Raw genomic sequence first — 7,452 nt, forward strand, 5'->3', positions numbered from 1 at the left:
CCAAAAACAATCTAGATTGATAAATAGCTCTACAGGTAAGACATGTTGTTTTATTTTTGGGTTGAACAAACATACTGTACATTTTAATGTAAAGCTAAAATGTAATATGGTTTCTTTGTGTCTCTTCCTGTAACTTTCTACAATCAGAAACTGGACACTTGAAGATTTGTATCATCTCTATTCCACCTCGGGGAAGCCAAACTGGACTTCGCGGAGCAAGAAGACAAAAGAGAGACTGCCACATTCTCTAATAAGCAGAGGAAGAAGAAAAGCTGCCTCCCGAAAAAGCATCAACGCTGCCCTGTCTAAACCATGACGAGCACCAGCAGGGCTCTACCCGCTCCGCCATTTTGGATCTGCCAGCCTCAGTTGCTGGCAGAGTCATTGACACCAAAGGCACTTCAGCCACACAGTGCGGCCATTGTCTGCCCCGCGGCTCCCCACTAGGCCAAACCACTTGGTCTGAACCACTGACTGCCTGGCTGGCTGACTGTACGCATCACATGCTCCAGAATCTGATAATAAACAGGAAGTAATATGCGGGGCATAAATCCACCGTAGGATTGCAGATTTAGAATGTATGTACTCTGTCATTTTCATAACGCTGAATGGAGTACTGTTTTTGTTCTCCCCCCCTCTTGCCTGTGGAAAAATGTGTGGCATAGGCTAGGTGTGATTGCATCTATGTAAATGAGGCAGGGGTGGTGTGAGCACACGTACACACAAACACACACAAAGAGTGTCCGTCAACACATGCAGTCACTCTTATTGTTGTAAGACAGTGGAGGCTCTATTCACATGCTCACACACACTCACTGGCCGATTTAGAGCCTGGTACAGTGGCTAAATAAACATCTGATCACATACAGGAAGCATTGCCTCGATAATCAACGCCTTATAGGATCATATCCGACTGTTTGTTTAAGCTAAAGATGTATTAACAGTGGCAACAACTGGTATTTAATCTTCTTAAAAGTATAAATTATGTCAGCTACTTGAGCTTGTTGGTGCCTTATAGTGTACTGATGATGAGTTATATGCATTTTGTTTTATATTCTATGTGCCAAAGGTATAAAATGGGTGTCTGTGCAATGTTGTTTTGTGTACAAAGAGGTATTGTTGTTACATTTGGTTTGCTCTTTACGGATCTCCATAAAATGGTAGATCTGTTTAATTTGCTTTATTCCGGTTGCTGTTTTTTTTGCTTGCGGCAAAGAGGTAACTTACTCAAAACGAGCTTCTAGGTTGAGGTTCCAAGAAAAAAAAGGCCGTCTTCTCATTGTCACTCTTAAGCTGAAAGGATTGCTTTATTTAAGATTTTTAAATAAATAGTTTGACAGATTGGGAAATGTTTAATTTAGCTGTCTTGCCAGGAGGTAGATGAAAAGATGGATACCAATCTTCAATGTCTGTGCGTAACATAGGAAGCCTTTGCAAGCAGAGTTAGCTTAGCTTAGCGTAAATATTGAAAAACAGCTAGCTTGCCAAAAGATAACAAGTACATACCTGCACCTTTTTAATCGTATAAGATATAACATGTTAAGCCTAAAAGGGTGCCAATAGGTGGATTTGTTACCTAAAGATAGTAGCTGTTTTGGCTAGCTTACTGTTTGTGCTAAGCTAAGCTATCTGCTGTCAGTAGCTTCATATGGCCTGTAGAAATAAGAGTGTTATCAATCTTGTCATCTAGTTCTTGCTAAGAAAAGCTAATAAGGGTATTTCCTGAAATGTTACACTTTTCCTTAATCTCCCAGAAGTAATGGCTTATTAAAATAACTTCCACTCACGGGACAGACACTACTTCTCTGCTAAACACACTCATGGGTACATTTGAGTAGAAACATGTAACACTGCTGAGTTGTACTCAAACTCGCAAAACTACAATTATAGTGAAGATCCCATATATGTTACATTAGTGATTTAGATCTACAAAATAATGCCCAGCATATCTGGAAATTGTCATTTCATTGTCATGTTAAGATGCTGACGAAACCAAAGATATGAATATTTCATACGACAGTGTATTCATATTGTATGACAGCAAGCATGCAGTCAGTAAAACCAATCATCATCCACTCACTGGTTTGATTTGATCACTATCAGACAATATCACGCTTAAGGTACAATATGAAACCATCAGGTAGTGAGAGATCCAGGAGCAGCGGGAGGTCAAGCTCACGTCTGCAGACGGCCGCGGTTATCAGGTTTAGCACGTTTCATATCTGCATTCAAATTCAGAAATTGCAAATGGCTATTGAGCCGTTTCTGAATCAATATGTAATTTGTTGGCTTGGAGAAGGCCCCCGTACACCTCGTAGCCTTTAGCTGTTTGGTACATTGCGTTATATTGGAAGCGATGTAATGAACACCATCTTTCATTCTTACTGCAGTATAGATTGTCACATGCAAAATCCTCTACTTTCGTATGCCGTGCAAGGCAGTATTAATGTAGAAACATTGTGCTCTCTTTCTACCCTCACACTCTGCCTAGTGTTTACATTTTTTTAAAGGAATGTGGAATGTTGCAAACGCATGATATGCTTACTTGATATTTGTACTGTTTTTGTACTTTTCTGTGTTGAATTAAAACTAGATGCAAGTTTGAAACGTCTCAGAGGGGATTTAAGAGGAGGGGAGACAGACATACAGACAGACAGACAGACAGACAGACACAGACAGACAGACAGACAGACAGACAGACAGACAGACAGACACACAGACAGACAGACAGACAGACAGACAGACAGACAGACAGACACACAGACAGACAGACAGACAGACAGACAGACAGACAGACAGACAGACACACAGACAGACAGACAGACAGACAGACACACAGACAGACAGACACACAGACAGATATAGGTGCATTAAGTCAAAGTAGAAGTACCAGAGTGTAGGAATACTTTGTTACAAGTCAAAGTCCTGCATTCAAAATGTTACTCAAGTAAAAGTAGAAAAGTATTAGCATCAAAATATAGTTAAAGAATAGTCCTTTTGCAGATTGATCCATTTCAGAATAATATATATGATATGTTTTGTAATGATTGATCATTAAAGTGTTCTCAAGCTGGCAAAGGTGCAGCTAGTTTGAAGGACTTTGTATACTGCAGGATAGCTTGTGAATTTACTCCAGGTGGAACTAAAGTCTGATTTAAGACTTGATTACATCATTAATCCAAATCTGTAAAGTATCTAAAGGTATTAAAACAATGTAGTGGAGTAAAAGTCCACCATTTACCTCTGAACTGTAGTGGAGAAGAGGTACAAAGTATAAAAGATTGAAATTCTCAAGTAAAGTCCCTCATGATTGTGCTTAAGTAAAATACTTGAGTAAATCTATTTGCTTCACTGATGTAGAGGGATAAACCAAACACTATGGAGCCGTGATGTCTCTGAGGTGTTGTTGAGGGTTATGGCCGGCTTGTCGCAGGTTTAACCTCAAAATAAGGCCGGTAACCTCCACAACCTGAGAGTTGGTGTAATGCGTGGGGTCTTTTTCTCTCTGAGCGCCAGCTGTGCTGCTGCTTCACAAAAAGCCGAATGATTAGATAACTACAGTGCAGCGCCATATCAAATAGTTCCAGGGATCAAATTCTCTAAAGGAGGGGAGGGCAGTTTGAGTGTGTGTGTGTGTGTGTGTCCATCTGCATAGAGAGAGAGGAATGAGAGATAAAGGAGGGGGGGGGGGGGAGACAGGAAGAAGTGAGGGAGAGAGAAAGGGGACAGGAGACAGTAGGTGGGAATGATGGGAAATGAGCGAGGGCGAAGGGGCAGACAGACAGAGAGGCACAGTCAAGGGGGAAAAACGAGAGGAATAATAGAGAGGGGGGCTTATATAGAAAGAGGGAGACACAAAGTGGAGTTAGAACTTTTTTTTTTTTTTAGGGAGAGAACTAAGAGAGGGCCGAGAGAGCTGCAGCGTGGCTGCAGGAGAGAGAGAGCGAGCGGGGTAAAAAAGGGGGGATGTTGACAAAGCAGCGAGACTGTGGCGAACAAAGAGAACGTGAAGAGAATGAGTCGGGGGAAACATCAAAGGGATTTTTCAGGCCCGGTTACCGGGACAACAGACATTTGCATGCGATTAGCTTTTTACATCATATTAAGAAGGGTTAGGGTGAGGGAGGGAGGAGGGGAGGCAGGGAGCTATAGATCATACACACACACACACACTGTATGAGATAGTGGGAGAGAAAAAAGGGGAAAGAAAAAGAGGGACGTTGGTCATCTCACGCGGATAAACTGACTTATAGGCAGCCAGCCAAGCGTTTCCTTTGTAAATGAGAGTGCATGTTGGAGGGAGATACAGTAATATGCCGGCACAGACATTTTGGCAGAGGGAGGTCAGAGCAGGCAGTGTGTGTTTCTTTTATTCGATTTGATTTTTTTGGCTGCTTTGAATACAAGTTTGAATGATTTAGAGCTCTCAGTTTGATAGGTTTGCCACCATCTCAAACAGGTTCACTGATTTAGGGTTTATAGTTTACATTACAATCACATGTGTCCATATTTTAGCACTTCTTTTTACCCCGAAATATCTTCTTCAACCGCCAATCATTCAATCCAGACTTAAAATATAATGAAATAATCAAAAATAAGTAGTGATCAAGGATTAACCAGACAGATGGGATGTAAATCTGGTCAACTACCTAATAAATGCCGGAAAAAAAATACACCCATCTCCAATTGTTCCAGGATCAAGTGTTTCTTTATGGGTTGAGATGAATGATCCCACTCCTTAAGTTACGTAAACCATTAAATTGGATAAGCAGATTAATGCATTGTCACAAATCTGAAAACCGGTGGTGACATTTCGGAGATACATTAACACAACGACGGCTGAGAATAGATCGAATTAGTGAAAATAACTTACTTAGAATTACATTATTATTATATACAAAAATTCCACTATCATAAATGCACGTCTAGACTCAGGTATGTGTGTGTATTTGTCGTCCAAAATGGATCCAGGTTACAAAATAAACACTTTGTTGTTTGCACACACACAGTGCATATATCACTCTGTCAACAACAAAAAAAACACCTCACACACCCCGCCATAATAAAAGCCATTAAACATGTTTCTATGGACACACACCCTCCGGCGCTTTACACATGTAACATTATCCCTCCTTCCTTTCCTTCCTTCCTTTCCTTCCCTCCTGTCTCTCCATCAATCCCCTCCCTCATCTCCATCTCTCCCTTCCTATCCATCCATCTTCCTCCTCTCTTCCTCTCCGGCCTCCTTTCTCTCTCTCTCTCTCTCTCTCTCTCTCTCTCTCTCTCTCTCTCTCTCTCTCTCTCTCTGAGTGTGTGATGCTTCAGTGCCCTCTGTATTGTGGCTGCATTGTGCCAGTAGGCGTCGCCGCGACAGCCGTTGTCAGGGCAGCATTGTGATGGGGGGTTGATGGTGTGTGTGTGTGTGTGTGTGTGTGTGTGTGTGTGTGTGTGTGTGTGTGTGTGTGTGTGTGTGTGTGTGTGTGTGTGTGTGTATGTATGTGTGTGTGTGTGTGTGGGGGGGGGGTGGGAGTGTATTACAGTATCAATACCCTGACACTGCGACAAAAAGGACAGCAGCCGTAGCCACATATCACTCCACCTCTGCACTCCCCCTCCGTCGTCTCCTCCCTCCTTCTTTCCTTCCTCCCCCCTCCAAAATCAATTCCTCCTCCCCTCCTCTCAATTGATTTCCCACCATATCTCACTGAATATGTACATATTGATCCCCCTCTTCCTCCTCCTCCCTCCCTACTCTTTCTTTCTTTCTCTTTTTTGTTTTTACTCAAGGATCTATCAGATTTCACCCCCACCCTCATTTCACTCTCTCCATCTCTCACACACACACACACACACACACACACACACACACACACACACACACACACACACACACACACACACACACACACACACACACACACACACACACACACACACACCCCCCCCCCACACACACACACACACACACACACACACACACACACTTTCCTCATCTTTCATTTCATCTCCCCAATTCTTTCCCTCTCCTCTGTGCCATCTCTTCTGCCCCCTCCCCTCCCTCCATCACACCTCCCTCCCCGTCTCCCTCCCTCACGGCTGTTTTTTTGTGTTTTTTTGTGTTTTGTTTGTGTGCGTGTGTGTGTGTGCGTGTGTGTGTGTGTGTGTGTGCTTGTGTGTGTGTGTGTGTGTGTGTGTGTGTGTGTGTGTTTGTGTGTGTGTCACAGTCTCACTCACTCTCTGCATATTAATTGGTGCATTTCTGCTGCGGCGGAGAAAACAATCAAAGCGTCAGGGGCGGGTGATGATGCCATTGTGGCAGCCGCAAACACGTACACATATGTAGCACACAAACACAAACAGATAGCGAGGGCACACACCACACACACACACACACACACACACACACACACACACACACACCCCCCCCCCCCCCCCCACACACACACACACACACACACACACACACACACACACACACACACACACACACACACACATAAGTTCAGCAGACGGAGAACGTACATGTATGAACCTTTGTACGCACATATAAGCTGCTGACATTCAAAACGGGCCTACACACACACACACACACACACACACACACACACACACACACACACACACACACACACACACACACACACACACACACACACACACACACATTGATTTACTATGTACACACACACGGAGACGAGCATGCGCCGCATGTGCCACAGACTTAGTCAGTCACTCTCAGACACACAATGGCAGGCTTACAATGGCTGATCCAGGAGATATGTTCTGCGTCAGCAAAGACATTTGAATTTCCCAGCCAACATTTACCTCCACACGGCGAATCGCATTTAAATATTTAAAAACCCGAGGCCTTGAGGGCAGAAATATTCACACTTACAATTCTTCCATACGTCGGGAAGAAAGGCACCAAGGCAGAGGTGACATCTAAATACTGTTCAACTGAAGGCCTGTTATTAAAGAGAATGAACGGGGATGAAGTAAACAACTTGTAAAAGGTGAACATTTCTGTCGTTACTTAACAGCCTATTCAGCTTTTTGTTCTTCAATTTGTTCACGCTGTAACTCTGCAATAAAGGCTGAGAGGTGGTGAAAGAGGCGCGTGGGCTTCACCACTCCACCAGCATCGAGCCCACGTACTGTAGATCTGACTACGCTTTTTGTTGTTGTCCTCTGCCCTTACACTGTACAACACAGTACGTCACTTACATGGAGAGCAGGATACAAGTGAGCGCTTATGGAGGCCGATAGTAAAAGTCTAATGGGAATGTTTGAGCTTACTTGTTGACAAATGAGTATAGGATGCAACCTCCAAAGCAAGTTAACGTGTTTCCAAAGTCCATATCCACTGTTCCAAGATTGTGGATAAGCATTCAACTAGATTGCAAATCAGATGTAAAGTCGATGGATAGGACTCAGCCTTGTTGTTAGGCAACA

The 7,452-nt window shown here is 43.3% G+C and overlaps 1 protein-coding gene across 2 annotated transcripts in view; it reads left to right on the forward strand.

Moving 5' to 3' along the window:
* Positions 1-2,607, forward strand: part of arhgef40 (Rho guanine nucleotide exchange factor (GEF) 40) — a 39,614-nt gene extending 37,007 nt beyond the window's left edge. For both annotated transcript variants that reach the window (XM_079670540.1, XM_079670541.1), the window contains exon 27: positions 148-2,607. The gene's annotated coding sequence lies outside the window, so the exon portion shown is untranslated. The remainder of the gene's footprint in view (positions 1-147) is intronic.
* The last annotated feature ends 4,845 nt before the right edge of the window (positions 2,608-7,452 follow it).

The sequence above is a fragment of the Notothenia rossii genome, assembly GCF_949606895.1.
Source record: "Notothenia rossii genome assembly, chromosome: 3".
Taxonomy (NCBI): Eukaryota; Metazoa; Chordata; class Actinopteri; order Perciformes; family Nototheniidae; genus Notothenia; species Notothenia rossii.